This window comes from Salvia splendens, chromosome 20, assembly GCF_004379255.2.
Source record: "Salvia splendens isolate huo1 chromosome 20, SspV2, whole genome shotgun sequence".
Classification (NCBI taxonomy): domain Eukaryota; kingdom Viridiplantae; phylum Streptophyta; class Magnoliopsida; order Lamiales; family Lamiaceae; genus Salvia; species Salvia splendens.
The window spans coordinates 15,640,067-15,649,347 of NC_056051.1; the positions used below are offsets into that span (position 1 = coordinate 15,640,067).

Here is a 9,281-nt window from a genome sequence, read left to right on the forward strand (position 1 = left end):
ATAATGACCATAGTGTCAAAATAACATGTTTAAGAAACCCAAACTCTTTAAAACAAGCAGCAATCCTAATATGCAATTTAATGTCTCCACACACCAGCACTCAACGACGAAGAATTTTTTTTATGCATCTTTTTTCTTTGAATTTATGGTGGGTGATGTGGACTAGCGTTTAGTTGGCGATAGACACTTCTCTTTGTTGATGCTTGATTTTGGGATTATGATTTCCAGATTATTCAAAATGAGAGTAACCTATTCTTTTCAACTAAAGTATTGTTTTAGATATATTAACTTTCTTTTACCTGTACTGAAAAAGAACTGATAATGGTAAATTTTTCAAACATGGCTTAATCGAAAATTAAGCTCTTCTTTTCAGTTTTCCAGCCATTGCTTATTCAATGAAAATAAATGTTGAGCAAATAATATGAATGAACAGAAAAATCATATCATTAAGGAACAATTTCTAATTTCATTTTGTACCAAGTTAGTGACAACAGAGTTCAACATTTGAGTGTTCCACAAGCAGGTAGGAGGGACCAGATACATATTTTTAACTGCAAACTAACTATTTTTACATTTCAGCCGAACGAAACATCAACTGAGACCTACTTTCAGGATAATACGTCCGAAGATAATAGTGCTATATGATTAAATCGTCCTCTAGATAACTGTACTCAAAAGTGAACTCCGTCTTTATTCTCTGATACCTGATTATTGGAAAATAACACCTCAGTTAATCAAAGCACAAAGACGGTACAAAATTATAGAAAAGGCCGATAATAACAATAACAACAACGATAATAGTCCATACCATCCATGTTGTTCATCACTGGCAATATGGAAATCAAAGTACACATATGTCCCCTGTTCAAAATCATCTGTAGCAACTTTTGGCTCCTCGTGCCGCTGGAACCATGTGTTGTATTTTCTGTGGTATCTCCAAGATTGCTTTTTTCAGTTCCCTAGCAGCCAAGTATTGCTGATAGGTATTCTGCAGATATGAATAGATTCGGGCTAAGAATAAGAAAATAAGTGGCAGGAAATGTAACCATAAAGTAAGAGCCGAAACCTGCTGATAGTAAAATGAAAAGAAGAGGGTATCAGTGCCATAAGTATCTGCACCAAGACGCTCCCAAAAGGCAGGATTATTAACCATAGGGGCTTGTACTTGAGGATAGCTCGGAGGAGTTGCAGCCGGATGTCTCTGAACATACCATAAGCAGGAAGTGGGACAAAATTTCAATAGAGAGAGAACCAAAAAAGAGAAAAGAAAAACAGTGTTACGTACTGGAGTATAGGTCTTAGCACGTTCTGAATCCTTGGGTTGAGGAAGTCTGTAATAAGCAGCCTCAAGCATCTGCAAATTATATGACTGATCATGCATTCCCCCAGAATTTGGAGTTGAAGCACTAATGTTATCCCCAATAGCACCAAGGTCAGACACACTTCTTCGACCAATAACACCAAGACTTCCAGAAGATGATGCTGATTGTAAAGGCTGCCCTGGAGATAGATCTATCTCCCGCATCACTTGAGAAGGGTCAGCAAGAGAACCAGAAGCAACTGCAGCCTGCTTGTAAGCAATTGCAAAAATTGTTTTATGATATATATGAAGTTTCAATTACTACCCTATGCTGACTGCAAATTTTGATCTTTACAAGTATTCAGAGTTGAAAATGCACAAACACCATCATCTATACTTAACAGCATTTATCAAACAAGTAAAATATACTTTTTATAATATTACTTAATAATAAAAGATTTGCATAATAACAAAAAATATCCACATACTGCAGCTTCTAACGCGTAAGGAGATTTCAATTCATCCTCTGCAACAAGATTTTTTCCTAGCCCAGAGTTGACAGCAGAATCTGCAGAAGAATCTTCTGTGAGGGACTGTTGCTGCTGAATTTCCTCAACTTTGTTAGGGACAGTTTCTGTAAGAATGTGAAAAAAAAATTCCATTAGAATTATGCAACCAGAATCAGGTAATATGCTTTCTGGAAACTTTGTTGGGTATACTTTTGCTTCTGGTCCACCGTAAGGAGATGCCATGCATCGCCAACCAAAATATCAAATACACAAAGATTTTATCACTGTCATCATTAATAACCATATAAGAGCTGCCATACATCGCCAACCAAAAATGTGCTCAATAGCTGCAGCTCATTTAACATTTCTTTACAGTTAAAATCTACAGTAAGAACTGTTCTTGCATGATATGGATTATACAGTCAGAAACATTGTGACGCATGGAATTTTGATGGAATAATAAGATGACCATTCATAACAGGGTCTTTTATCTACTCAAAAAGTTAGGAATTTAACAATTTATGCTTTCTTCAATAAGCTCTCTCTCTCCAGTTAAGAATTTAACAATTTATGCTTACTTCCATAGCTCTCTCTCTCTCTCTCTCTGGCAGAAAAAACGCTCAAGATTTCAATCAGGAACATGGAAATTCACACCCAGTTTAAAATATTTCATGATCCTGTGTATAAGTCCCTTCTGTATAGTATAGTGTCAGACAGTACAACTTGAATTTCGAGTAAGATACCTGCATCCTTAGGCGTTGAAGATATGAATGTCTGCTGATTAGTTGGTTGGTGGATTGCACTAGGCTGGGGCTGCACCGAAGCAGATGTTGTTACACTGTTAATACCTGAAGCCTGGACTCCAACCCCCAACCCAATTTGAGGTGTGACAGATGAGCTTTGAGCATTTAACTGAGATACAAGTTTGAAATTCAAAACTGAATAAGTGCAATGCAACAGAATTTTTTCAGAGATACACTCAAAGTGTAAATAAAACTAGTTTCATCCATAATAGAATGTTTTGAATGCATATTACACTTTAGTCATGCTAGGCTGCTAGCATGAGGTTTTATTTACATGTGAAGTTTTGGCCATTAGCAAACTTGCTTTTCTACAAGATTAAATAAGCTTTTCTATAAACTTGCTGAGTTTTGGCCTTTGCAATAATATGCAACAAGTAATCGACCAATCAAGTGGTGCAGTTGAAAGAAATCATCTCATATACAGATAGAAAACATGATGATCTTCACCACGTATAATGATTTATGCAAGCTATTAGTTTCCGAATACTTCAATGATTTGCCTGAAATAACAAATATACATATTCAAGTGCACATATTATTCTTAACGGTAAAATCATCAAGAGAAAACTATAATAACTCTCTCTTTTCCCCATTTTTCGACGTACGATAAAGATGGGGATGGGGATGAAAGATATTTAAATATCCATAGAGTATTGCATAGCAGGAGTTTTGCTTAAATTGTTAACTGCCCCTAGAAAGAGTTGTTGGTGAAAGAAATCATGACAGAACATGGTTCTAATCTATAGAAGGCCATTGTCACACTCAAAACAATTAAAACATTCAACAAAGATCCACAGGTAGAAAGGCATATGCCCAAGCCAAGATTGCTCTAGCAAAAAGTAGAACTGTAGAGGACAAAATATTTGGCAAAAAAACAAAGTGAAAAAAACCTGTTGTAAGAGAAGGTTTTGCTGTTGTGCAGAGTACTGCTTTCCACCAGCAATAGAAGGTATACCCAGAAGATTATTCTGGCCATGCAGCTGTACCTGCTGAAAACGTTGGAGAAACTTCTCCCTTTGATCAGGTGCAATCTCAGTTCTTCCACGAAACTGGCCCTAAACACAGTACAACTACTTATTAAACAGATGTAATGGGAAGATACAGCTATATGAAACACGTTCTGAGTGTGAGTTTGAAGTCCTGAAGATGTCTTAAGAACTACAAGCAATATGAACCATGGGTAAGAACCGCAGTCTAACTACTTTATTTTAAGCTATGTAAATAAAAAAAATGAGACTCTAAGCATTGATGTTAGCCACACCTTTGAACAACTACAAATATCACACCGCATCTGAAATTATTGCATTTTTCATGCCAGCCTTACTCTTCCTAATTTATATCATTCTTAATCAAGTTCAACTGTCAGTCTTGACTCAACATATAGTACTATTTTGTAGTCACCAGACTCACCATCAGTCATATAACCAACATTTATGAGTCCCAATTCCTGACAATGAAGTTCTGACCTTACATCACATAATGTGATGCTGGAAAGTTTTAGTTCTAGCAAAATATAGGAGCTCAAACACTAAAACACATTGAAACACAATCATTCTCATCTTGCTTTTGTGGACACGTGTCAGCCATCCCTCAATAACATGTAGGAACCCATAAAACAGGAGCCCAATTCAACAGGGAGAGGAAAGATATAAATTTATCATTTTTATTTTATAGTTTTAATGTGTATTCAGGAACTGAAAAGAGCATCACTCAACACCAGGAACATGGAAACAGAACTATGTAACGTACTGGTTCGTTCTGGTTTTGGAAGGAATTTCCAGGCCGCCATTGCATACTAGGAACAACAGGAGAATTGAAAACTCTGCTGCCCACGACTGTAGAATCATTAACACTTCCGGTATCAGATAATCCAAGCCCATCACTTGACTTTGAAGCTTGTGGCATAACTGCTCGATTACTTAAAGTAGATGCAAGAGCCTGCACCATGCCACTACTCCCAGGTCGATCATCCGATCCCAAGATAGTTCTTTTGCCCATTTCAGATGTCACGGGAATGGTACCAAGGGCTCCATTGCTGGAAATTGTGTTGCCAGAACTAGGAATGATGTTAGAAGCTGGTTGACAAGGCAACCCACCTCTGCCAATAGGCCTTAATCCAGTTTCAGCAAGTGCTGGAGATGATTTACGACCAGGGAAATTTGTAATATCCTCTTCTTTTGTAGCACTTGGCACAGACACAGGAGATGACACACCGACAACAACTAATTATCCAAAAGCACGAACAAGGACTGAGGCAATGAATTAGAAATCATCTCATTGACTATTAGAAGTTCAGTTCACTAACTTGAGAGGCCAGGAGTTGCAAGGCCTGCTGGTGGTGTTTGTGGTGCAGGAGAACTGGGGCCACTACCTTTAGAAGGTGGGGTTCTTGGAACTGCATCATCCTGAAAAGCTGTTTCATCAACCTGGTCGAGGCTGGAAGCAACCTGTTGAATGGTAGCAGTGGTTGTTGCCTGGAAAGGGCATCATCAAGTATAACACAACAGTAATGTGTACTACATATACAGTTTACTTAAAAACAACTGGAATGACTTCGCAATGTCAAAAGTAAAAATAAAAAGCTGGAAACACAGAATAAGTTAAAAATAATATTCAACAGTCTCAAAATATTATCAAATAATCCCTGCTTGCATTATCTTTAAGCTTAAAGCATAATACACTTTCTGCAATAGCAACTAACTCCTGCTCCTCGCTGTGGCTAACAAGTAAAAGTTAAAAGAGCATAGATGAAGAAAGATCAAACTATTTAGAAAATGGATTATCATTCATACAGTGAAATGAGATATACTCAGATAATCAATCTAGAAATCATAACTTCTCTACTGTACTGTACTGTACTGATGTGGAAAGGACATGAGTAGTGTAAGATGCAGGATTTGATATGAACATACTGAAGTTTGAACAGGTGTTGCAGCCAGAGAAGTTTTCATAGTTATAACTGCACTCGAAGCAGTGACTCCCTGACAATAACAAATAAAAGATGATATGGATTTCTGCTCCAATCTATCAATTTCATCTAAGAAGAAAAGGATAAGCATCCCCTTCTAGTTACAGCTCAAGAAACTCAGTTAAGGGCACAATTTGAAAATCCAATTTAGATTTCCCAATGTTAAGTCATCAATTCCATCGGAATAGAAAGCATTTACCTTAACAAGACTTGGAGGACCTGTAACCAGATCTTCAAGAGACTCCACCTTGTCTAGAGGTAAGGAACTGTAAAGCTCATCAACATCACTAAACTCATCAAAGTCTTCCTGCCAGTTACACAGCAAAAGTAAATATAAGCCAAGCTCCAAATATATACTCCCTCCACCACATTATAGTCCCGTTTTGACTCGATGTGGGTTTTAAGAAATGTGAAGGAAAGCGGGGTGGAAAAAGTTAGTGGAATGTGGATCTCACTTTATATATTAGTTTTACAATGGAAGTGAGTGAAATGATTTATTGGAATATGAGGTCCACTAACCCAAAATGGAAAAAATGTTAATGGGAATTCTAATTGCAGACGTACCGAAATGGAAAAATGAGACAAATTTATCACGGACGAGGCAGTTTTTTTTATTATTAACAACCATGTTGAAAACATGAGACCAGATGTGATGTGATCAAACTATATAAGCAGCCTTTCGTGGGTGGAATAATAAGGAATAGATTAAAACATGAAACACAATATACTCATTTGATGAGGACCTGATTTCTTTCAACATAGTCATCCAAGAAATCCTTCACATCATTGACTTCCTCTGGACTCAATTCATCGTTATCCAAGAGCCTTAGAATCAATTCCAGCTTCATAATATGAGCCTTATGCCGAGTGATGGATGCCTCCAAATGCGTCTACAACAAAAAAAGGTATCACGCAAGCACATATACATTGCACAGAAGTAAGATATATTCCCTTAACTTTCTTACCAATCTTGGTGGCCTTGTCTTCCCTTTCTTAACTGAAAGTCCTTCAATTTCAGCTTCAAAGCTATCAATTTGATTTTCCAGCTCACTGACCTACTCAACAGGATATCATCTTCAAAATTATTTTTAGCTCATTAAGAACATAGCATAATGATGTCAATACTCATGACAATTCCTGCATTTCCTTTTTGGAATACCATTAGATAAGGCTTATAACCATATTGGGAATACAGTGTAATAAAATACCCTCAAAAAAGCAATCTGACTATAGCCAACTCCAGAGAACTACTTAAGAGGTAAATCTAATATATAATTCCATAATATACCTTTGCAACACTTCATATGCAGGCCTTGAAAATGGAAGCGAAAATGATGATATGCATTCATAAAAGATACTCCCTCCATCCCATTCTATGTGACACATTTCTTTTGGGCATAGGTTTTTAGGTAGTGGTGTTTAGCGGTTAAATGAAGAGAGAAAAAAGTGAGAAAAAAGTAGGAGCGAGGATAAAGATAAAGTAAGAGAGAGAGAGAGATAGAGTGTTGTTTTTTTGCCATAAAAGAAAATGTATCACTTATAGTGGGACGGCCTAAAAACGAATACGCTTCACTTATAATGGGACGGAGGGAGTAAGAGATTAAACACCAGATTGTAAAACTGTTATCAAGTGTGAGTAATGGTTGAAGTGTGAGTAATGGTAAAGACAAAAGAGAACACAATCTGTAATGGCTTTGATGTGTAAGAACTGTATTGAAAACCGAAACTGCATGTTGATGTATCTGTAAAGAAGGGTAAAGAAGGGGTACACGTCTAATGTATGCGAAAAAACTATCTGTCTGATGAAATGCATTCATGTTTTCCAAAAGATATGCAAGAGATCATTTTACGTGCTTAAGACAAATAAATGCACGGTGTTCCAAGCACATACCACGTTATTCAGCCAATCTCTAGTCTCCGATTTAGCTTTTTCCTTCGGATCCTACAAAAATTACCAACATGCAGGCATCCCTAAAGATGTCAGAGTACATCAAATGAAAGGACAACTCCAATCTTTACAGTTTTATAGGAATGCTCATGTACTTAATAATAGTTTTTCCATTCTAAATGCTCTTCACATCATCAGAACTGAATTATAATTCATATGACAGGTTATCTAACTGCATTTGCTAACAAATCACATTTTCTCAATTATCTTGTGCACCTCCAACTATGTTATTTTGAATAAAGATAGAGAGCAAAGCAGCAGTGCAATGCCTACCGTCTTAGGTTGTTGGCCAAGGCCTTCTTTTGAGAATGCTTTTGTCTTTGTTTCTTTTTCACATATCTTAAATCGTTCCATTTCACGCTCAATTTGCTTCCGGGCATCCATCAGAGCCTGCTCATAAGAGGCACTAACCTATGTCAACAAGTATCAGAAGAAAATCCCTTGTCAATATCAGGCAAAAGACAGAGATAATATTATTTCAGCTAAAAACAAAATATGACTGTGATAGGACTACAATGAAGTACGATCATTAATATTCACAAAGACGTGCACAGAGGATAGAAACAAAATTGAATAAGATTGTAAAGCCAAAACAGGTGAGTAGAACAAACGTATGAGAAACATATAATGACAACAAAACATAACACCAATACAGCATACTGTTAAAAGAAGAGTCGGTGATGACTTGATAATCACTAAGCAAAAGAGTTTTTCAAAACTTCAAATAGACCTCAGAAAGTCACTAGTAAGATATATATCTCTGCTCCACACTCTCAGCGCTGGTTGAGATGAAAGCATCCGAAATCGAGCAAGATTACTATAACGCATACACTATCTTAAAGGAATTGTCTTCTTTGTAAAGCTAAAGCCATAAATACTGTAAATTATTATATCTAACTAATCCTGAAAATGTCATTCTCATTCATCATCTTCAACAAGACTTATGTGATGACACTTCTACAAACAAAACAGCTTCTTATGTTCTGCATATTCCAGTTCTGACAATATCTTCTGCTTTTGCATAACAATATATAGTCCATCAACTTTATTTGAATTATGGCATGAAACTCTTTTCTAGACTTAAACAAATCACACGTGTCCATCAACTTTATTCAAATTAAGCAATTTTAAGAAGAATCGTATTGACTAGAGTATGACAACTATAACGTACTGAAATCAGTTTATAAGGAGGAAATATTCTGGGAATTATGTGATAGTCACAAGCGGGTAAAGATGTTGGAATGGTAACAAAAGGAGAAGGGAAACAAAACACTGTGTTGGAAAATCCAAAAATATACTGAATAAAGGAGAAAAAAAAAACTTAGCTGCCGAGAATACCTTTTTATCCTTGATCTCGCTGGATTGTATCCATGTCTTCATCTGGTCTCTGTACCTCTGCAACTTCTTAATCTCCTTTTTCAAGTCGGCCTCGAATTTTTCCTTCTGATTCGCATTATCTGTATCATAAACCTGAGCAACGGAAAGCACAATTTGAATTAAAAGTTGAATGTAAAAACAAGATGATTTTCGGAATCAAAACGAAGTGGCGGAAACAACACCTTGTTCCAAATGCTGTCGAACACGTCGACGCCTTCTTGAACCTTTTTCAGGACTCGATCGATCTCGCCCTGCAGCTTCCGGCTTGCTCCCATTGTCGATTTTCAAATAACCAGAGAAAAATTTAGGAAAAAATCATCAAAAAAAACCTAGGTTTTCGGTAGAAGGAGAATGGTATAAGTGCAGTTCCGCTAAA

At 36.6% G+C, this 9,281-nt stretch overlaps 1 pseudogene; it reads right to left on the bottom strand.

The window, feature by feature from the left end:
* Positions 1–422: 422 nt before the first annotated feature.
* Positions 423–9,281, bottom strand: LOC121782607 (annotated as a pseudogene).